Source organism: Carassius gibelio, chromosome A2 (assembly GCF_023724105.1).
Source record: "Carassius gibelio isolate Cgi1373 ecotype wild population from Czech Republic chromosome A2, carGib1.2-hapl.c, whole genome shotgun sequence".
Classification (NCBI taxonomy): domain Eukaryota; kingdom Metazoa; phylum Chordata; class Actinopteri; order Cypriniformes; family Cyprinidae; genus Carassius; species Carassius gibelio.
Window position 1 is genome coordinate 11242615 of NC_068372.1, and position 23964 is coordinate 11266578.

The 23964-nt window shown below is 38.4% G+C and overlaps 1 long non-coding RNA gene and 1 pseudogene across 1 annotated transcript; one reads left to right on the plus strand and one right to left on the minus strand.

The window, feature by feature from the left end:
- Positions 1-123: 123 nt before the first annotated feature.
- Positions 124-2287, minus strand: LOC128026461 (uncharacterized). The gene is made up of 3 exons (XR_008186431.1): positions 2273-2287; positions 459-577; positions 124-269 (listed from the first exon to the last, which is right to left on the minus strand). It is a non-coding gene; the product is annotated as an uncharacterized LOC128026461 (long non-coding RNA).
- Positions 2288-7081: 4794 nt separating this feature from the next.
- Positions 7082-21607, plus strand: LOC127939666 (metal-response element-binding transcription factor 2-like; annotated as a pseudogene).
- Positions 21608-23964: the final 2357 nt, after the last annotated feature.

The following is a 23964-nucleotide window of genomic DNA, read 5'->3' on the forward strand; positions in this document are numbered from 1 at the left end:
TAAAGCTTATTTTGCTTAATTACACTAGCACGTCCGTTTATTTGATAATTCAAATCAGGAAACTTCTGAGAATCGTGTTCACTTGATCAGTAAGTACAAGTACAAGGTGTTTACAGCGATGTCCTCTGACTCCTATTGGGCAGCTACAGAAACAGTCTTCAAAGAAGCATTTTTCATTCTTCAAACTGTCTGCCTGTAAATCATGAATGACCTGGAAGTATCCATCTGTCTTCTTGATGAGAATGCTGATAAGATCCAGTCTAAGGTTCCTAATGCCAAACAAAAACTGATATTTAGGTGATGGAAAAATCTGATTAGACAAGCAAAGAAAAACAATACATGTTTTAATATGATTGTGTTTGATTTATTATATAACTATATTCCAAATGCTTGTGATTCTATTACATTATTTGCATGAACTCATAATGAAGTTGCATACGTTTAATTGCAAATATCACCTTTCAACAAGATTGTTTGTATCGGAGTTGGCATGGTTGTAGCACTGTCCGACTACGCGTGTCCTATTACCAGCCAGTGATCCTTGAAATATAAGCAAAGAACTGAGAAATCTTCAAACCTGTTGAGGAATTATTTGAAAGTTGATATGAAATCTTAAAGCTATAATGAAAAAAGAAAAATAGATTTAATGTTAAATTTAACAAATTTAATATTTACTTTAAAAAAGTTATATAAATAGTAACAGTACAGGTAACACTTTAGTATAGGGAACACATATTCAGTATTAATAATGACTTTTTACTCAGTAAACTTCCTAAGTAGTGTACTGCTTATTAACAATTAGTATTTTCCTTGTTCAGTTTAGGTATTAGATAGGATTAGGAATGTAGAATAAGGTCAAGCAGAATAATGCATTAATATATGCTTTATTTCATTATTATTATTATCATTATTGTTATTATTTTTAAAATGAAGAGATTAATTACTGTTTGTCTTATATTAGATGAGCTATAAAGAATGACGTCCCTGGGTCAACACAAGATATTTCATCATCATTATTATTATTATTATAGTATAGTGATAGATTACTCTTGGTCTTATATTAGATATTGTATTATTATTGTTATTATTATTAATAATAATAATAATAACATAAAGTGATTAATTAATTTGTCATATTAGATGAGCTATAAAGAATGACGTCCCTGGGTCAACACAAGATATTTCATTATTATTATTATTATTATTATTATTGCAGTATATTGATAGATTACTCTTGGTCTTATATTAGATATTGTATTATTATGATTATTAATAATAATAATAAAATAAAGTGATTAATTACTTTTTGTCTTATATTAGATGAGCTATAAAGAATTAAGTCCCTAGGTCAACACAAGATATTTCATTATTATTATTATTATTGCAGTATATTGATAGATTACTCTTGGTCTTATATTAGATATTGTATTATTATTATTAATAATAATAATAAAATAAAGTGATTAATTACTGTTTGTCTTATATTAGATGAGCTATTAAGAATGAAGTCCCTGGGCCAACACAAGATATTTCATTATTATTATTATTATTATTGCAGCATAGTGATAGATTACTCTTGGCCTTATATAAGATATTGTTATTATTATTACAAGAATATGAATACAAGAATATGACGTCCCTGGGTCATCACAAGAATATGACGTCCCTGGGTCATCACAAGAATATGACGTCCCTGGGTCATCACAAGAATATGACGTCCCTGGGTCATCACAAGAATATGACGTCCCTGGGTCAACACAAGAATATGACGTCCCTGGGTCAACACAAGAATATGACGTCCCTGGGTCAACACAAGAATATGACGTCCCTGGGTCTTCACAAGAATATGACGTCCCTGGGTCAACACAAGAATATGACGTCCCTGGGTCATCACAAGAATATGACGTCCCTGGGTCAACACAAGAATATGACAAACCCCCAATCCATCCGCAAAAGTGTTTAGCCTTTCTTTCACAGAAGGATTAGTATCAGCATCTGCTAAACGAATACATGACAAAAGTGATATAAATAATCGTACAAAAAGATCCGACGACGCGATCACGGGGGAAACGCCACACCGGACCGGGGCAAAACGATCGTGGGCACCTTCCTGTCCGATAGGATCGGGGTTTGGCGATTTGGACCTTAATATATGCGCAGTTCAGCGAATTTTTCGCGTCAGTTATGAATAATATATTAATAAAAATAATATATTATGCTGAGCAGGGATGGACACATTTGAAATGGCACATTTTAAATAATATGCACTTACCTTTGTAAAATGAAGGCGACGTCAAAGCACACAATTCAAATAGTGGCGCGCAAGCTGAGGCTGGGCACATGTCACGTGACGTGAGTAATCTGATTGGTTGCTCAAATTTACGTTAAGCACCTCCCTTGTTGACCCAGGGACGCGTCGAACTCGGCAGAATCAGGACGTGCGTTGTAAATCAGCTGCCTGGTAGAACAGTCATTCATTCAGTTTAGTGGCCGGTATACAAAAATGTATGACCTATCACAAACCTCTACACACACCTTGGCAATATAATCGCCAGTGGCTAGTAAAATTTAATAAGTTTACTCGCCAGACTGATATACTTTTTTCACAGACACACACACACACACACACACACATATATACAATCAATCAATCACCTTTATTTATATAGTGCTTTAAACAAAATACATTGTGTCAAAGCACTGAACAACATTTATTTGGAAAACAGTTTCTCAATAATGCAAAATGGTGACAGAATGGAGAAAAAAACCTTGGGAGAAACCAGGCTCAGTTGGGGGGCCAGTTCTTCTCTGACCAGACGAAACCAGTAGTTCAATTCCAGGCTGCAGCAAAGTCAGATTGTGCAGAAGAATCATCTGTTTCCTGTGGTCTTGTCCTGGTGGTCTTCTGAGACAAGGTCTTTACAGGGGATCTGTATCTGGGGCTCTAGTTGTCCTGGTCTCCGCTGTCTTTCTGGGCAGTAGAGGTCCTTTCTAGGTGCTGATCCACCATCTGATCTGGATACGTACTGGATCCGGGCGACTGCAGTGACCCTCCGATCAGGATGCAGACTGGATCTGGTGGCCACGGTGACCTCGGAACAAGAGAGAAACAGATAAATATTAGCGTAGATGCCATTCTTCTAATGATGTACCAAGTACATAGGGTGTTATGTGAAGTGTTTCCGGTTCCAGTTTACCTAATTAATGCAGCCTAAAAATCCTTTAACGGATTTGGATATTAAAAGTAGAGATGTTCCGATACCCTTTTTCTCTTCCCGATACCGATTCCGATACCTGGGCTCAGGGTATCGGCCGATACCGAGTACTGATCCGATACCTGGGTGTGTATCTGTATATACAGCTGTATATACTACTAGCCCTGTGTAAATTGCTAGAATTCTTTTTATGGTGTGCTTCAGACAGATCCCTCAATAAAACATGAACAAATACATGGTGAACTACTGTATTTATTACAGTATTTTTATTATCTAACATGAATTTGACAGTATTATTTATTTTCATATGCAAAAAAGAACTTCAAATGCAGCCAAAAATCTAACACCGCAAACTAAAAAAGGTATTTAAGTTTTACAATATAACTGTATAAAAAAACTGCAACAAATAAGTCTAGGAATATAAAAAAAGATCTATTAATCAGATAATCTCTTTACAACAAAACAAGTAAAAAACAAGCAACCATCTAGGCATAATTATTATTATTATAGAGACGTATTATTATTACTGTAGGCTACAACAGTAGCTTTATATATTGTCAATTTACTCATGTAAACCAAACATTTATTTTAATGGGCTGCCATGAAGATCTTTGAGTGTCTGTGTTTATGATATGACAGTATTCTCAAATGAAACGGTAAATTCTCATGAAGTGACGGTTTATGCGTTCGTGTCCTCATGACACACAGCAGAGACTACAAAACAGCGAGCTCTCGCGCATCTGTGCCAGTCACCCACAGAGATGTAGATTTTGCGGGAGTAATATTTAAATAGTATTTTGCAGTTTAATATTCACAGACACTAGTATATATTCGGCTACTGTCTGGAGCCCTGCGCTTTGACTTACACGGAAGCGACTGAACGCAGCTGCCGGTACTGAATATACTTGAGAGTCTGTAACTACCGGTACTACAGAGACATACTGCTAACCACTGATCTATAATATAGTAGCGGCTTCACTGTGTTTTGGCAGTTTAGAATGTGATGAGTGATCCAGTCATATATAGATAAGGGCTGCTAACGCGTTTTCATTTCTTCTTCGCTGCTCTAAACAGGGGTTGCTTGTGGCAACACAGCACAACTTCCTGTGTTTTCAATGCATTTTGAGCAGCGAAGAAGAACCGTGCAGCGGTTAGGCAAAGCTTGCGGTCATACCTAGGTATTTTTTAAGAAAATGGTATCGGATCGGTATATGGGTTCATGTACTCGCCGATGCCGATGCCAGAATTTGTTGTGGTATCGGAGATATTTCCGATACTAGTATCGGAATCGGAACAACTCTAATTAAAAGCATATTAGTATGTTATGTGTATGCCAGGTTAAAGAGATGGGTCTTTAATCTAGATTTAAACTGCAAGAGTGTGTGTGCCTCCCGAACAATGTTAGGTAGGTTATTCCAGAGTTTAGGCGCCAAATAGGAAAAGGATCTGCCGCCCGCAGTTGATTTTGATATTCTAGGTATTATCAAATTGCCTGAGTTTTGAGAACGTAGCGGATGTAGAGGAGTATAATGTAAAAGGAGCTCATTCAAATACTGAGGTGCTAAACCATTCAGGGCTTTATAAGTAATAAGCAATATTTTTAAATCTGTACGATGTTTGATAGGGAGCCAGTGCAGTGTGGACAGGACCGGGCTGATATGGTCATACTTCATGGTTCCAGTAAGAACTCTTGCTGCTGCATTTTGGACTAGCTGTAGTTTGTTTACTAAGCGTGCAGAACAATCACCCAATAAAGCATTACAATAGTCTAACCTTGAAGTCATAAATGTATGGATTAACATTTCTGCATTTGACATTGAGAGCATAGGCTGTAATTTAGATATATTTTTGAGATGGAAAAATGCAGTTTTACAAATGCTAGAAACGTGACTTTCTAAGGAAAGATTGCGATCAAGTAGCACACCTTGATGACGAAGAATTGACAGAGGAACCATCAAGTCTTAGACAGTGTTCTAGGTTATTACAAGCAGAGTTTTTAGGCCCTATAATTAACACCTCTGTTTTTTTTCTGAATTTAGCAGTAAGAAATTACTCGTCATCCAATTTTTTATATCGACTATGCATTCCATTATTCTTCAAATTGCTGTGTTTCACCGGGCTGCGAGGAAATATAGAGCTGAGTATCATCAGCATAACAGTGAAAGCTAACACCATGTTTCCTGATGATATCTCCCAAGGGTAACATATAAAGCATGAAGAGGCATTTTTCGGGCTGCTCTCTTTAGGGTGGGGGGGGGGGTCTATGGGGGGTTTGGTTGGTTAGTGCATGATGATTGAAATTGCGCAGTTGGCCTTAAGCTATCACCTAAATAAACTGTGAAAAGAAACATCATGGACGGAATGGTCCTTATAGCATTACACAAGCTTGCGCCACCACCTGCAGGACAGTTCAAATGATTCAAAGAGCCAAACGTGAGCAGAATCAAAGCTTAGGTGTTACTCGACTGTAATAATATAACCTTTGTAATCATCGGGAAGAAGGAGGCGGGAACCGGCGCACAATCAATAACACTTTAATATTCAAAAATAAACAAAACAGCGCGTCAGCCCCTCACGGCGACTGACGCGCACAAATAAAAAGCAAACACATAAAATAATGTCCCAGGCCTGGTCCTCTCTCGTCCTTCACTATAGTCGCTCCAGTTTTATATCCTTCCATCTCCTACGTGGGACTCGATACTGGCGGTGGGGCGCAGGTGTAGCTCATCTCCAATCACTACACCTGGCCTCACTCCCGCCCCACTCGCCACATCAACCCAGTGACTTTTTATGAATGCCGGTGAGAATTTGCGATAGCCAGTGCAACGGTTGTGATGTAATTATATAATAGACTGTAGTCTGATGCGCTACATGTCTGCTGTTACAGTACTGTTTTAGGTTTCGATTCACTGTTAGTGCTGCTCTTGGTTTTAGCTGCTTTAATTAGCATGAGAGATTCACTAAACATTAAATCACACCAAAAGATCTCTGTAGCACCCACCCACTCCCATGAAGCACTCTGAATGATACTGTAGTCATTTTCCCTGCCCTTTTAAACTATATATTTGTTTACTAGGGGTGTGAACCTAAACTTGTCTCATGGTTCGGTTTGATTACGATTGTCATGTCATCGATTCAGTTTAATTCGATATCATGATGCATTTACGATGCACTGCTTACCAGGGGTGTGTTTCTTGTAGAATGACGTCACTCACTACTTAATACTTAGTTAACTAACTACCCAGTCATGCCGGTTTCCCGAACACAGTTGCATCTCCATTGTTTGAACCACAATTAGTTCAACAATTTAGGGCCATTACCTATGGCATCTGTCAGTGTATTTCTTGGTAAAAATTGAACAAAGGCGTTAATGCATATGCATAAAAGAAATGTCATAATTTTGTCTTTAGTTGTTTCAAGTGGTAGTTGCAGTTAAGTATTTCAGAGGGTGTTCACCATCAGTGACGGCTGGCAAATACTATTCCTCCTTTTTTTAATTTTAAGTGGTTTGAACAATGTCCATTAGAAGTTCAAAATATTCTGTAACAACAACACTTTTACACCCAGTAAAACATCACTTTTACACCCAGTAAAAAGCAATCACTGGGTCTCATTCTTTAAGAATGTATGCGCATAAGTTTGTATAAAAATGTTTTCACAAACAAATAATGATTTACCTAAAACTTTTGTATTAAACTTATAAAATAATTTAGACAAAAATACAAATGTATAAAAGAATATATATATATTTGTCTTAAATATTTATTATCATATAAAATGAAAGAATAAGAAAAGCTGTGTAATAGCTTGAGCTTCAAAGTTTCTCTAAATTACAAAGCAGAAATATGTCTATATACAGCTGACAAATGAGAGGTCTGTAATCGGGTATGTATAAAAGGTGTTTATTGTGTTTGAACTTGCTTTTTAGGAAGGCACACTTACTCAAGGATCTTGTTTCTTTAGAGGGTTTAATCTTTGCTAGAGTGACTAAAGGCTGTAAAAGAAAGGTTTTTCGTAAAGCCCTTATATGGAGATGTTTAGAGCGCATTTTATTTTAATGCCCAACCTCTGGCACTTGTATTAACCTGTCGCTTATTTAGAATGCTCCAAATTTCCAAAACATTAGAATGAGGTTATGAACAAATTCATTTGCATAAACACGTCTTGTAAATTAAGTGGAAACTTTTTTTCTCCTGTGCATAAGAATATAAATTCTATTATGCGATTATTTCAATTATGAAAGAATCACAATTATTAGGGAATTAGACCCACTGTTCCCAGTTGTAATGGATAACACAGTCACATACACCTGCACACTTGTTAATTGTCTTTGTGAAATGCCCCCCCCCCCGACAATAGTTATCTGTGACAAATGTGGATAAGGTAAACTTCCACTGTCCTACTAAATGTGAGTCACTTCACTCAGTTATATTAGGGATTGAGTTCCCTATTTCATAGCAGACAATATCTCTTCCACAGAATACCATCAGCTATGCCACGCTCCCATAATTGACCCCAGTGTCATTGACTCTGATGACAAATGGCTGTGCAGACAGTGAGTGTTTGCTACAACAACAAAGGTTTGTTGATGACACATTCACTCTCACTCTGTCCAAAGTACATAAAAGCCAGAGGTGTCTTTTTTCATCATGTGAAGAGTTTTTAGTATGTAGACCAGAAGCTGCATATTTAAACATTCCAAAAACTTCTCCAGACTCTGTGTTTTCATAAATTATTTGATCTGTAGGAGGCCACCAAGCCGCGCATCTTTTAAAGATTATTCCAAATATTGGATGCTTCTCTAACCAAAGGCTGCATCCTAACGAGGCCGCAAGGTGATGATACATGGTGCAACTTTTTGAGCAATGTTGCTGGGCATTGTCGAAGAGCAATGTTGCTTTAAATAGAAATTAGTGGTCCATTCTCAATGTGAAAGTGCTCAAGCAACATTGCTTGGAGACATTGCCCGGCAACATTGCTCAAAACATTTTCCATTGTATGGTCATCTTTATATTATTGGCAGTTTATTGTTAAGAGTAATTTACACCAAAACAAATATAATACCTTTCATGTCGAAAAACATTATTACATTTCATAATAAATTCAGACAAGCTCATTACTGACTTGTTTTCTTTTTTTTCAGTTTATTTTCATGAATTTGAAAGTGTACCAAGGATTGTAGGTGATTTGAGGGTTGCGAAGGATAGATCCCATGCATCCTTCGAATTCAGCTGAGTGAAGTACACAAAAAGGCTGCCTTCCAAGGATCCTTCCAATTGAGATGGCCTTCAGCAACTTTTTTCAAAAGGGTCTGGCTGCAGACTTGCACTCTCAGACACTTGCACTTCCGCTAGTGACATAACTTGCAGTCTTTATTTTTCATTTAGTTTTGAATTTTTTTTTAATTACTTTTTGTTTGAATTTCCCAACATTTTATAACACTAGCCAGGTGGCGAAGACAAGAAAAAATAAACTAAATTACAATGTCACTTGCAATTAGGGCTGAACTATATATCGTTATCGTATCTATATCTAGATATGAACTTTCAAGATATTAATATCGAAAAAAGCAACGATATAGATAATATAGATTCTCCCTGGCAGTCACAACAAACATCAGTTTTACGAGTGCCCTTGACTGCACCGCTAAAGCCAGCGCGCGCGTTTCCATGGTGACGCGTCATTGCTTGTCACGTGACACACCGCAGCAGGAATGAATGATGATCTGCTTTTATATAATTTTTCCTTTTTTATTCAGAATATTCACAAATGTGTTGGTTATGGCATGAAATATCTGAAATTCCGATTGTCAAATACATGCAAATGGAAGTATATTGTTGTTTAAACACCTTTATAACGATCGCGTTAGTAGAGCTGTATGCGCGATGGGCGCCGCCGTTTGTGCCGCAGACGCAGTTCAGAGAATCGGATCTGTTGGATTTATGTATTATGTATTATGTATATCTGTTGGATTTAGTAACCGCTCTACTGGACACAGGAGCACAAGTGAGTATAATCGATCACAAGAGTAAATACTTACCAGAACAAACTGTCAGAGATAGTCAATGGGAGCGATTTCAGTGTTTCAGCTGTTAATGGAGAACCATTTGAGGGATGCCATTTGAGGGATGGGTAGAACTGACAGTGAACCTGCCTGGGAATGATGACCCAAGTTTGGTTATTCAAGTGCCTTTCCTTGTGGGGAAGATACCATTAGAGCGGTTAAATGTCATTGAGGAACTAATAAGAGGAAAGGAGGACACTGAACAGGGCCTATGTGCATTTTCAGAACTACTAAAGATAGCCCTGGACATCAAAGGTGAACAAGTCAACGCGATAGTGAACCTCATTCAGGAACAACCCCATGTGCACCCTGAGGCTGTTGTCACAGTTGGCCCTAGAGATGTTGTCATACCACCAGGCCAAGTTACTCATGTAAAGTGTGAGGTACCGGTTGACTTGGAATTTTCGGAGCCAGTAGTGCTGTTCGAGTCCAATGAGGAGACAATTAGACATTGGAGAAGGTCTTATGGAATTAGAGGGGACAGATCGGCCATATGTTAGGATTCCCTTGTGCAATCCTAACACTTGTGAAGTCACTATAAGACGACATACACCTTTAGGAAGTATACAGACTATAGCTAGTATTATCAAAACGGAGCAACAAGACCTGGAAAAAAATGGTGACCTACCAATGAGCCGGGGAGAAAAGCCAGGTTCCCAAGTACAGGAGGACGACTGCAGGGCAGACAGTTTGTGGCATACGCCGGTCGATTTAAGTCATCTGGAAGAAGAACAGCAGAAAATAGTCAAAGGCATGATTTATGAAGAAGCCAGCGTCTTCTCCCATGGGGATGATGATATTGGGTGTATCCCAAGCTTACAGATGACAATTAACCAGAAGGATGACATCCCTGTTCAGCGAGCTTATGCCTCCGTCCCAAAACCCCTGTATAAGGAAGTGAAGGAATACGTTCAGGACTTACTAGCTCGGGGTTGGGTGGTCAAGTCAAAGTCTCCGTATGCAGCCCCGGTGGTGTGTGTCCGGAAGAAAGATGGCACGCTGAGACTGTGTATAGACTACAGATTATTGAATCAGAAGACAGTTCCAGACCGACATCCACTTCCCCGGATCCAGGACCTTATTGACACCCTTGGAGGCTACCGATGGTTTTCAATCTTAGATCAGGGGAAGGCCTACCATCAGGGATTCATGGCAGAGGGATCTCGACACCTTACTGCATTCACGACCCCTTGGGGACTATATGAGTGGGTGCGCATACCTTTTGGATTGGCTAACGCACCAGCGGCATTCCAGAGGAGTATGGAGGGAATGGTGGATTCACTGAGAGATGAATTATGCATACCATATCTTGATGACATACTTTGCTTTGGCAAAACATTCAGTGATCATGTCCAGGGACTTAGGAGAGTTCTTACAGTACTGAAGGATCATGGGGTAAAGTTGAGGCCAGCAAAGTGCGAGCTCTTCAAGAGGGAGGTCAGATACGTGGGAAGACTAGTTTCAGAGGATGGTGTTCGACCCAAAAGACCTAGAAGCGGTCCTCTCCCTAAAAGAGCAAAAGCCCACCACCGTTGGGGAGTTGCGGCGATTGTTGGGGTTCCTCAGTTATTACCGCAGCTTCATCCAGGATTTTTCACGAATCGCTATAAATCTGGTAAAGCTGGGAAAAGAGGAAATCAGTTACCATCCCATGCAAAAGTAGAGTGGACGAGTGTGCACCAAGGTGTGTTGGAGAGACTCATTGAGGCGCTAACCACTCCCCCAGTACTAGCTTACCCGAACTTTGAACTTCCATTTGTACTCCATACAGATGCGTCCGAACAGGGGCTTGGGGCTGTGGTCTACCAACAGCAAGAGGGCCGACTCAGAGTCATTGTCAATGGTTCCAGGAGGTTGACTCCTGCTGAGAGAAGTTATAGGCTCCACTCCGGCAAGCTTGAGATTTTGGCACTCAAATGGGCGGTCTGTGAGAAGTTCCGCGATTACTTGTTCTATGCGCCACACTTTACAGTCTTCACAGACAACAACCCATTGACGTATGTCCTCAGGACTGCCAAACTCAATGCGGTTGGACATAGATGGGTTGGAGAATTGGCGGACTTCAGATTTGACATTCGCTACAGACCAGGCAAAGTGAACATGGATGCAGACATGCTCTCTCGATGTCCCCTCGATATCGATAAGTTTATAACTGCATGTACTGAAGTTCTCACCGAGGAGGTGGTCCGGGCCACATGGGAAGGACTTCAGGCTGACCAAGAGAAAGATGTTGCCTGGGTTGCAGCTCTTAATGCACGTCAAGAGGATGTAGGATGCCTATTTGGAAAGAGGTTCATGACGCTTGATCACTCTGAGGTGAGAGCAGCTCAGAGGGAAGATCCTGTTGTTGGTAAGGTGATCGAATTAAAAGAGAGTGGTGGGGAGATTACACCTGACGTGATGAAAACTGCAAAAGGAGGCCTCAAGAGACTGTTGTATGAGTGGAGAAAATTGGATCTCCAAAATGGACAGCTCTTTCGTAAGACCAGTCACAGATCTCAACTTGTTCTTCCAGCTAAGTTTAAACAGGTGGCCTTGAAACAGCTACACAATGACATGGGTCATGTTGGGACGGAACGTGTTCTGGACTTAGCAAGGAACAGATTCTACTGGCCTTTTATGAAGAAGGAGATCGAGCACTATGTCACCCAGCAGTGCCGATGCGTGAAGCAAAAGAAACCAGTGGTGAAGATCAGAGCCCCGATGGGAAGTCTTACCTCAAGTTGCCCACTGGATCTGGTGTCCATCGATTACCTCCACCTGGAGCGGAGTCGTGGTGGATACGAATATATCCTGGTCCTGGTGGACCATTTTACCAGATTCGCCCAGGCGTACCCGACAAGAGACAAGTCTGGAAGGACGGCAGCTGAGAGGATATTTAATGACTATATCCCAAGATTTGGTTACCCTTCTCGGCTTCATCCTGACCAAGGCCGTGAATTCGAGAACCATCTCTTTGCAACTTTGCAGCGGTTGACAGGTGTCAGCAATTCAAGAACAACACCTTATCACCCCCAAGCAATCGCACCCTGCTACAAATGTTGAGAACGCTGAAGGAGAAAGAAAAGGACAGTTGGAAAGATCACCTCCCAAAGGTAGTGCATTCTTACAATTGCACTAAGCATGAGGCCACAGGGTTCTCTCCATTCTTCCTTCTGTATGGACATCACCCTCGCTTGCCCATAGACTTGTTGTTTGGTCTAAGATCAGAGGATGACCAATACTCACCTCGAGAGTATGCAGAGAAGTGGGCCCAACGGACGGCTGATGCTTATAAATTAGCTTCGGACAACAGTAAACAAGCGAGTGCACGGAACAAGAAATACTATGACCAGCACCTTCGTGGTGTTGTGCTGCAACCCGGAGATCGAGTTCTGGTTTGGAACCTGAGTGAACGAGGTGGGCCTGGAAAGTTAAGGTCATATTGGGAGAAAACAGTGCATGTAGTCAAAGAAAGAGTAGGAGATGGGCAAGTCTATCATGTGTACCCCGAGTCCAGTGGAGGTCAAAATCCAGAACCGATACGTACCTTGCATCAGAACCTGCTTCACCTGGTTAACGACCTACCTGTAGATCCGCCACCTCCGGGAGCTAACAACCTGTGTAGAACTAAGGGAGGGAAACAAAGATTGTTAAAATCAGCAAGAGAGCCTGAAGAAGCAAATTCAAGTGATTCATGTTCAGATGACAGTGATGCTCCGAGAGCGTACTACTGGTTGCGATCCTCAGAAAAGCCGAGAGCTGAGCAGAGAAGGATTATTTCTGAAACGTACGAAAGAGAAGATCGGAGATGGGGAAAAGGTGAGGATAGACCTGCAAGGAATGAAGGGATTGCTTTAGGAGTACAGGAAGAATACTTACCTGAATTGGAGGCAACTCACCCATCAACTGACTTATCTGCGGCCCTAGAACCTGAGATGATGGAGGATGAGCAGAGAGAGATGGTATCTGTGGAGGGAGAAAGACAAATGGGTAGTTCAATGGGAAAAGCTGAAGATGGATATGTGAGAAGATCAAGCAGAGAAAGGAAACCCACACGGGTCTTTACTTACCCCTCATTGGGTCAGCCCAATTATGAACTCACCACTGAGACCGGGGCTGCTCAATTTATGCCGACAGAGCAGTTACCATACTACTCAAATGGGGTACAGGGACCAGTATATGTGACTTGTGCTTATGTTCCTCCTACATTTCCTTATCAGATAGGTTCCCATCCTCCTTTATCATATTATACTAACTTTTGTGGACACTAGAGAATTAGTACTCACAAGAAAATGGAACTAAGACACGTACACCTACATGACCATGAGCAATTAACACACAGATTACACTTTGACAAAGTAATCTTGAAATTGGTTGCATCTGAGTAGATTGTGTAATTGGGAAAATGTTTATAAGGGTTCAGGGGTCAGTGTTGTGTGGAGCCATTTCTTTTTGTCAGGGAGAGTGTGACACCCTGTACGTGTAGTCACAGGAATAATTTGTTTTATTTTCCCATGTGTTTAATTATTTAATTTCTGTTTATAAAGTTGTTTACTGTTACTAGGGTTAATAGTGATGCGTAGTGATCTTAGTGGACAGTAGGGGGAGACGCTGTGCTGATTAGGTACTGTGTGATTAAAGGTGAGTCGCAGAGAAGAGGCCATTACAAGAGCGACTCCATGACTAAAAGCAGTAAAACTGTGTCTCTCCTTGTTTATTTAAACAGGTGGGTGAAATTGATCACCAAGGATATAAAACATTAAAGAAAATGTCGATTTCATGTGTATGTGGTTGCAGGAGGGTAATATACATTTCCTGGGTCAAGTTAAGATGTAAAAGAGACATTGTTTGTGTTTATGAAAAAGCTGATTCATTCGCGGGTGTTTTGCGTTAGGCCTTGTATTAATATAAGACCATCCAAATTGTTAGAGGCTCCAACACACTGAATCCCAAAGTAATGTAATGTTTATTGTGTTTACAGTCTTATAATTGTGTTTGTAGCATGTACAGTGATGTATTGAGCAATTGCCATACATGTTAAAATATCTATATATACCTTTTGAATATTATATGCTGTTAATGTTTTGATATGATGTTTTAACGATCTTCCTTCTGTTTAAGTATATTTGCTCTATATAGTAATAGTATGTTTATATATCGTGTAATTAATGGTTCGCTCAACTTTTTAGTTATACAGTGGCCTATAACATTTTTGCACATACAAGGGAGACTGCAATGTATAGTGATGTAAAGGAAGGAGATACTTGTTATATGACAGAAATACAGATTGAGTGTAAGAAAACTTGTACAAGCCTTATGCAACATGTTTATTAGTGTTTGGGTTGAGTCACATGCAAGGTGACCTAAGACATTGTGATTAAATTATACAACAAATATATGTAACATGATACAATCTTTGACTTGTTATAATAAATGATTACAAGAGAGACTCCATGACTAAAAGCAGTAAAACTGTGTCTCTCCTTGTTTATTTAAACAGAAAACTTACTGCAGCACCTCCAGTCAGACGGCGGGTGTGCGGCGGGTGTGCTACATTTACAACCTCTATGTTTACAACACGTGAATTCCACTTCTCCCGAAATACTTAAAAGTAAGTGGCTGGTGAACTGGGAATAGAATATGTAAACACTGAAGTTACTTACACAAAGTGTATCTGATATGAATAAAACGTTTCGAATTATAATGGAAAGGATTATTATTACCTCTTCCATAGACATCAGTGTGTATTTTACAAACTCTAAATGTATTGTTTTTTAGTACTTATGTGAATTCATTTGTTTGAAAACTAAAATAAACCGTATGTGGTTGAAAACACTGAAACGTTGTGATATATGACAGGTCTGAGTAGGGCTGTCACTTTTAGTTCGAAAATCGATTGCACAATCGATCGGACCAACCAAAAAAGTTTTCGAAAATGAAAATAGGGAATCGATTTTAACCAAATATGTACACTATTAATTTCAAAATAATTAAACAATTAAAAAAAAAATAGATGTAACAAAACTCACAAACAAGCAGAAAAAGAAAAAGATATCCGAAAGTGCAGAATGCCTTCCGAGAGCTAGACAGAAAATACCAGCAATTTTAAGCTCCTTTAAGACCCAGTGACGTCGAAAGCGACCTCTTCATCTGGCGTGAATGATTTCAGTGTTAGTCAATGTAAAGATGCGTTTACGCGCGTCTGGAGGTCTCGCGGCGCAGTAGACGAGTTATGAGTTATGAAAAGGACCGTTGCAAGCTGAGAGCGACCGGCTTTTGTGGTGGAAATTGGCAGTAATACCCCCACCTTGCGCAGCTGTACCTGTGTGTCCCTGGGACATCAGTGCGGTCGGAGCGTGTCTTCTCAACAGCTGGACATACAGTGAATAAAAAACGCTCTGCTCTGGACCCCGAAAATGTTGATCGACTTGTTTTCCTGTCCAATAAATTTGTAATGGCCTTATTTTGCGCCATTTTGCGCATTACAATATGCCTGCCTAGTGTCGGTTATGTTCAATAAAAAAAACACAGATGGCCTGTTCTCAAGTCCATTTAAAGTTTCATTTTTTGAACAGTTTTTTTAAATGGATTGAATCATTATTAAAAATAATCTTGGAGATTTTTGAATTGCCTAAATCATAAATGCAGCTGGGTTGAAGCCTGCAGTGATGTTTTTCTTTTGTTATGGCAGCCGTCCCCTCTGCAAATATATTTTTTTCGAGAATGTTGCACTCCTGTTGCCATTTGTTATTCTTCAGGAAACTTCATGCCAATAAATAAGAAATATTGCTGACTTGTGCGTTTCCAACCCTCTCTTTACGTTCGTCCGTTATTTGACGTTAAAAAAGGAAACCTTATATTTTATTTAATTTTTTAGACATGGAAAATCGATTTTACAATCGATTCAATTAACACTTATGTCTTAAAAATCGAAAATGATTTTTTCAAGTGACAGCACTAGCTCTGAGCGCGCCTGTCTCTGGCCGCCCCCCAGCCCCCCCGTTCCAACGTCTATGCACACTGTATAGACGGTTTCAACGGCAACAACATAAACAAACGTTACTGCGCATGAGCGCTTTTGTGGACCTAACTTAACTTCCGGTAGACTTCCAAATAGAATCATAACAACAGCCAAGTCCCTCTAGAGTAGATATTTTTTGATAAGAAACAAAATGTTTGCTGCGTGGATCAGGCGGACTTAATGAAAATGCAAATTCATTATTTGCCAACAGGATATGTTTTAAAGCATAGACATAAAGCGCGAGAAATAGAGGTTTCCCCAGTAACAGCTGTAAACAAAGCAGAGCTGGTACGCTTATACGCTGCTATCAGGCATATAACATGCAAGTCTTCCTTCAGAAATACAGCGATATAAAAACACCTGTACCTCGCTTTGATTTTTAAACATATAAATGTAAGGAACTATTATTACTAAACGTGCAGTACTTAACATTACTCAATGAAGCCTTTTTGAAAAAAAAAAAATTACTTTTAAAATTGTGGTGAGTCTCCAAAAATAAATAAATGTATGGGAAACACACCCCGCAGCACAACCACCTGAGCCCAACTTCAGGGCTTGAAAACCATCTATAGAGACCGCGGATAAATTAGAAAGAAAGAAATGAGTGCGGGAGATAATGCGGCCGGTGGCAGTGCAGAATCTGACTTGGTGCCAAAACATAAATCATCTTCAATAATTTGGAAGTATTTTGGATTCAGAAAAGACGATGTAAACCAGAGTGACATGTTGTGCAGGTCGTGCTTAGCAAAAGAACATTGTCATATTTTATCGATATAGAGATATCTGGCATGAAAATCGAGATATGAATTTTTGTCCATGTCATTCAGCCCTACTTGCAATTACTACTTGTACTCTCTGCTACCTGTGACGTCACTTGCAATCAACACAAATCGTGCGTGTTGCCAATGGAGACAAGACGCTGTGGTGGTGATTAAACGATTAAACCTAATTTAGTACTATAACATACAAGGTCCTGCAAGAACAAGACAAGACTGGCAAATCCGTGGCCAGAATATGAACGCTTGTGCAAAGTCTCTCGCTAAGCGTTTTCCTCCCGTAGAAAAACATAAACACTTAACATGGCTTAATGTATTAAGATGCTATTAAAATATCAAATTAAATATACTGTTCATTATTTTAATTAATATGTATATAGTATTTTCCTCACATACCGCAAAATGTGGCATAATGGACTAAGATGATAAAGGCCAAACTCAATATGCTTCTCTACATTATTAAAATACATAACTAAAATGTACAGGCAAGCAGGTGAGCCCAAAATAAACAAAACACGCAAAGTTTCGTGTTAAGCATTTTTCCTTTTTCCATATGGAATAAACTGTCTACAACTCGTTTATTTCACTGTCTTTGTCCATTAAGATACATTGTGTTTTATTTCTATAGGAGGAAAACGTTTAATGTACAATTTAACGCACTGTGTTCTGTACTCGTCTGCTTGCCTTTTACTGAGTTGATCCTTTTAAAATCACTTAATGCATTTCATAATGCACGTTCATATTTGCCAGTCTGTGTATATGTTGAGTCAACAACAAGACATATAGGCTAGGCTTACTGAATTGTCTTTATCATCTTAGTCTATTATTAGGCCGTATTAAGCGTTTTGCTGTATGGGAGGACAAAGTTTCGCATTGTGTTCATTAAATAATAACTATATATCGCATTTGGTCCATTAATTGAACTTAATGTATCTTAATACATTATGCCATAATAAGTGTTTGTTTTTTCTACAGGAGGAAAACGCTTAACGAAAGACTTTGTGCATTGCGTTCATATTCTGCTGTTCTGTGGCCACGGATTTGCCGGTCTTGTCTTTTTCTTGCAGGACCATGTACGTTATAGTAGTAGGCCTACTAATTTAGTTTTAATCGTGTAATCACCACCACAGAGTCTTGTCTCCATTGGTAACACGCACGATTTGTGTTGATTGCAAGTGACGTCATAGGTAGCGGAGAGTGCAAGTGGCGATTGCAAGAGACATTGTAATTTAGTTTATTTTTTCTTGTCTTCACCACCTGGCTACTGTTGTAAAATGTTGAGGGATTCAAACAAAAAGTTATCAATAAATAGAACAAAAAAAAAAAAAAACTGCAAGTGACGTCACTAGCGGAAGCACAAGTGTCTGAAAATGCAAGTCTGAGAGTGCAAGTGCAAGTCTGCAGCCAGACCCTTCTCACTTTTTTATGACATGGCTGCCGAGATATGCAGCCTTCATATGATGCAGAATTCTGTTGAGAAGCACCCATATTTGCAACTCATGTGGACCACAACATTCATTCTTGCATAAGGGTTGTGGATGTGGGATTAGCTATATACCGTAATTCCTCAAATAAAAGCCGGGGCCTTTATTTACATGAAAGAAGGTGACAGGCTTCTATTTGAAGCAGGCTTTTATTAGAGGCAGGCCTTTATTTCTAATTCCATCTGTTTAATAAGTAATTGTTTTAAATAACCCGTTTGAAATTAAAAGCGATCGCGTTTAAGTGGACAGAGATCATAACATTAGCACAGAATCAGTTCAGAATCAATCACCAAAAGAATCAGTTCGGTTCAGACTCGCTGTGAGTCAGTCTGCTTCAAGTTGAATCACACATGCGCAGTATCATCAGCTCCTCGGTTCTTGAATCGGACGTGTCCGACAGAAACGATTCTCGGTTCTGTGTACTGGTGATCCGAAAACCGATGCAATGGGTTCTTGACTCGAGATCGAGAAACGCTCCGGCAGTGGGGGTGTACATTCGTTATCTGGCTGTGCTGCACAAATTTTCCCCTGGCCTTTACTTATCCATGTTGACCACGCCCCCAGCCACTATAAGAGGCCCAGCATTTATTTGACTACCGGTTTTTATTTGAGGAATTACAGTAATATGAATATAAAAACACTGTAATCTTCTGAATGTGGTATAAGGTTAACCTTTTGATGCAACTGCTGGGTGAATTAAAAGAAAAGAAATCACGTTTTGAAAGACATCTCCAGTGCTCACAAAGACTGAATTTTTTTAAATAAAAAGAATATAGGAAAAATGTTAAAGTTTTGAAATATTACAATTTAAAATAACCATTTTCCATTTAAATATATTTTAATTTATTTAATTTATTTATTCCTGGAAAAGCTACATTTTTTGCAAGCATTAGTACTTTGTGTCACATGACTTTTCAGAAGTTTTGGTGTTTAAGAAACATTATTATTATCAATGTTGAAAACAGTTGCACTGCATAATGTTTTAGTGGAAACCATGATACTTTTTTCAGATTCTTTGCTGAATAGAAAGATTAGAAAATAACGTCATTTAATTTCAGAATTTGTTTTGTAACTATCTAAAAGTATTACTGTGTCTTTTGATCGGTTCAGTGCATTCTTGCTTAAAAAAATCATCCTGATTTCAAACTTTTGAGCAGTAGTGTATATTCATGATTATGTGAAGTTTGATTCATTGCGGGTTTCCTCTTACGTCATACTCTTAATATGTATTATTATAGTCTACTATAATTTTATATCTCTAAAAATTAACAAATTCTATCGAAAACAAGAGGGAGTGATAAAGTGGCCAACCAAAGATTTTTTGTAGGATGTTGAGCTGTAGAGTAGAATCTTGTTATGGGGGTCCAGTTTGAACTTTTTTGCCACACCCACCAATTTTAATTTACAATAAATATGACCTTTTTATGCATCCTAGCTGAATAAAAGTATTGAATATAACTGATCCGAAACTTTTGAACAGTAATGTAAAATACAGGCAAAACCATTAGAATCCTGGGACACTGAATTCTACACTATGCTGGAATGACTAGAAGGGATAGGCAAACTGTTATTTTTATAAATATCAAGAGTTCTGTCTCCACCTTAGAATTGAGTTACAGGCAAAGTAGAGGAATGTTATCTGTCATAAATCATTGTGGTTGTATCTATGAAATTGTAGAGAGGCGGTGCACTGAAGAAAGGGCCAAATGCCAAAGCCCTACAGGAAATGAAGCAGTCTCTGCCTTATGCCCTTGAAGATTTAGTGTGGGACCAGGGCCACAAGACCAACATCCAGCAATGTTACTGCTACTGTGGAGGGCCTGGCGAGTAAGTGCCACACATAGACACACCATTGCTGAAAACAGTGTTGCTTGATGTAGTAGTTCTTAGGATAAACCCTTCTAAGAATATATCATGCATTGAATCATAGGTTGCAGAGGAATGTGGGTACAGAATACTAGTCCCAGCAGGAAGTAGAATTGTAATGACTGTCTTTACTCCCTCAGCTGGTATCTGAAGATGTTGCAGTGTAATTAAGTGTAAGCAGTGGTTTCATGAAGCCTGTATCCATTGTTTTCAAAAGCCCATGCTCTTTGGAGACAGGTGAAGTACTGCTCTCCAGTAATTTGATTAAAGTTAAAGCCAGTGTATGAAGTCTTGTCATGTAATTGACGTTTTCCATCTTTAATTCTCAGGTTCTATCTATTTATTTGTTCTGTTTGTAATAGTGGACCAGAGTACCTCAAACGTTTGCCTCTGAGATGGTGAGCTATAAGCTGTTTTCCTATTTTCACACTGTCCGTTCAAGTGATTTTGAATTTAAAAAATCTAAATTAATTGAAAGTGTAGAATGATTGTCAGTTAGCGGTCCAAAGGATCACAAAATCAATTTTGATTCATTTTGAGTCACAAATTGGATCATTATTCAGATCAGAAAAAAACAAAACAAAAACAACAACCCTTCAAGTACTTCTGTACCACAGCAAAAACTACTAGTATAACTAAAGTTAGTAATAAAACAAGAACAATTACAAAAATTACAAGCATACATGAAAACGACAAAACACAGTTACAAATATCAAAATTTAGGTGCAGAAATTTAATAATTAAGTTTAACAAAATAGTGCTCACTGCACAAGTTAAATACAGATTAATCTTTGTTAAAGCTGTGATGCTATTTGATTAGCAGGCAGAAACTGGTATATATTGGCTGCTTTAAGACCAAATGCACGGACCTAATACTGACACAGATCTGTTTTCTTTCTCCCCTGTTTATGTTCATGTCAGGGAAAGAGATAAAAAAGAAGAAACACCTGTTTGGATTACGAATTCGCTTCCCATCAGCCCCCCAGAGATCTGAGCTTCTGTCAGATCGAGAGCCAGAAAAAGCCTCCCATGAGATCAAAATCAAAGGCAGGAAGGCCACCAAACCCCCTCATTCATCCAGGTTTTTCCATCTACTGTGGTGAACATATCTTATGCTGAACTACAGTTTATTTTTATTTTTTTATTTTTTTTTTAATTTACCTTAATTTTTTAATTGTTTTATCACTGTCACTAATGGAGTAAAGAAAGCAAAGAGGAAGCATCACACACACTCTTTAGAGATGTTGGCCAAACTGGGAAGATCAAGTGAACTTTTGGCACAGGTAAATGAGTGAGATTATTTTTGATAATCGTTGGGTTTGTTTTATGGTTTTGTCAATCACCTAGAAAGCACATAGTTGAATTAATGTGAACCTTAACATTTAGTATTTAACTTTTCTTTTTTATTTTATTTTTAAGAATGATGGGAAGTTTCCAATTCTAGACAACAACTCAGTGGACCTGATCGCTTCAAAAAGGTGACACAGGGATTAAAATAAAATACTTTCTAAATATTATGCTGAATTATAAAAATCCCATCTTTTCCCCCATATATTCTTGGTGCTAAAAGTGAAAAATCTTTGCCTTCATCAAGTACCTCTGATGTTGGATCTGTTGGTGCCATCAGCACCAGTGAAACTACCTCATCCACCCTCTCAAGACAGTCCAGGTGATTTATTTTTCTTTTCATTTAATTTTCATGAAAATTTAATTTATTCATCTATTTATTAATCCTCAGTGATGTGATTTCTAGGAGTGTAACGATATTCAAACTAAACCATAAAAAAACACGATACACCACCACGATATGTGATTACGTCACACCATGAGTACTACGGTCCATAAATTAGTGTTGTTTTTTTTCCATCGATAAAACCATCTGTTTACGTAAAATTAATGATGTAGCACATCTGATATAAATACAGAGCCACGAGATCTTGCAATATTACTCCTTAAGGTGAAAAGTGGTCTTGCGGTATTAGTATAAAGTTGAGTTTGTGGTAAAACCTTTGATACTGCTTGCATTTATATTGTTCAGTCTTTTATTGCATGTGCTGTTTGTTTGGGTTTCATTTGGGCATGCATATAAAGACTGACATGTTTTGTGTTGCACTGTTATGATTTACAAACGTGGAGTGCATCTCCATCTTAGCTGCTCAGGACACAAATTCTGACTGCATATACTCTGGGTTTGGGTAAATATGCGATTTTAAAATAAAAGTTCAAACCCTCGCTCTGAGTTTGTATTTGGCCAAATATTAAAATGAGATGAAATTAAACATCCTTGAATCAAGCTGGAAAGTGTATCATTGCCAGGCCATTGGTGGCCTCTGCAGGTATTTGTTATAATACATAATATACTTTTGTGTTTGAACTAGTGTTCCTGTAGCTCAATTGGTAGAGCAATGCTATCAAGCGCAAGGATGGGGGTTCGATTCCCCGGGAACACATGATAGGTAAAAATTGATAGCCTGAATGCACTGTAAGTCGCTTTGGACAAAAGCGTCTGTTAAATGCATACATTTAATTTAAATTGAATTTAATACTTAAATTGGTTATTTTCATATTTTGTGTAGGCATGTTACATTTATGTAGGCATATTTTATCAGTGTTGTTCTATAAAATCACGTAATTGGCTTTGATACTTTATTTAAACCAATTATTATTGCCTCACCATTAGTTTATATATATATATATATATATATATATATATATATATATATATATATATATATAAATAGTCATCCCAAAGCCTGTTATTCGCTTAGGTCTATTTTTGTTACAAAAAATATCAGATTACTCAATTGTCAAAATAATAATTAGTTACAGCCCTATATTTATTAAACTTTTTCCAAATACAATTGCATTGTTTAGATTTGTGTGATTTAAAAGACAATCACACACACACACACAAAAAGATCCCTAAGTTCTGGCTTAGGATTTGAGTGGTTTTTGTTTTGTTTTGTTTTTTAAACCCCTGCATTTAACTTGCAAAGTTAATTTATGAAATAAAATAAAGACAAGAAATGAATCACAACAAGTAACCAAGAAAAATAAATGACAGAATTACTAAATGAACCTTTAGTGAAATTTGACAGTGAATACAGCTGCATATACAATATTTGTGAAAACAACTAATAACACGACTGGTTTTTGAATTCTAGGATTATAACCTTTAGACACCACACACTATGTGATTTTTCTGCAAGCTGCAAACAGCAACTGAGACCAACTGGAACAGACCCGGTCTGAGTGGGCACGATTTGTTGTCAAGACCAAATTACATTCAGAATCAGCATGACAGTTGTGTAGTGTCTTCTCAGCTTTCAGTGAACGTAAACAGTCGAGAAAGACAACGCATGTGTATCAGTGTGCTGAAACTGTGATTTATAGCCTCTTTTCCACTATCGGGCCAAAGGTTCTCTTTGCTTAACCATTCCATTCCATGCCGATCCAGTCCAGTCAGCAAGGATACGGTTTTATTTTCCACTGTGGTACTGATAATGGAGCTCTTTGGAATGTATTACAAATGAGTCAGTTGTTGCCATGGTAATGC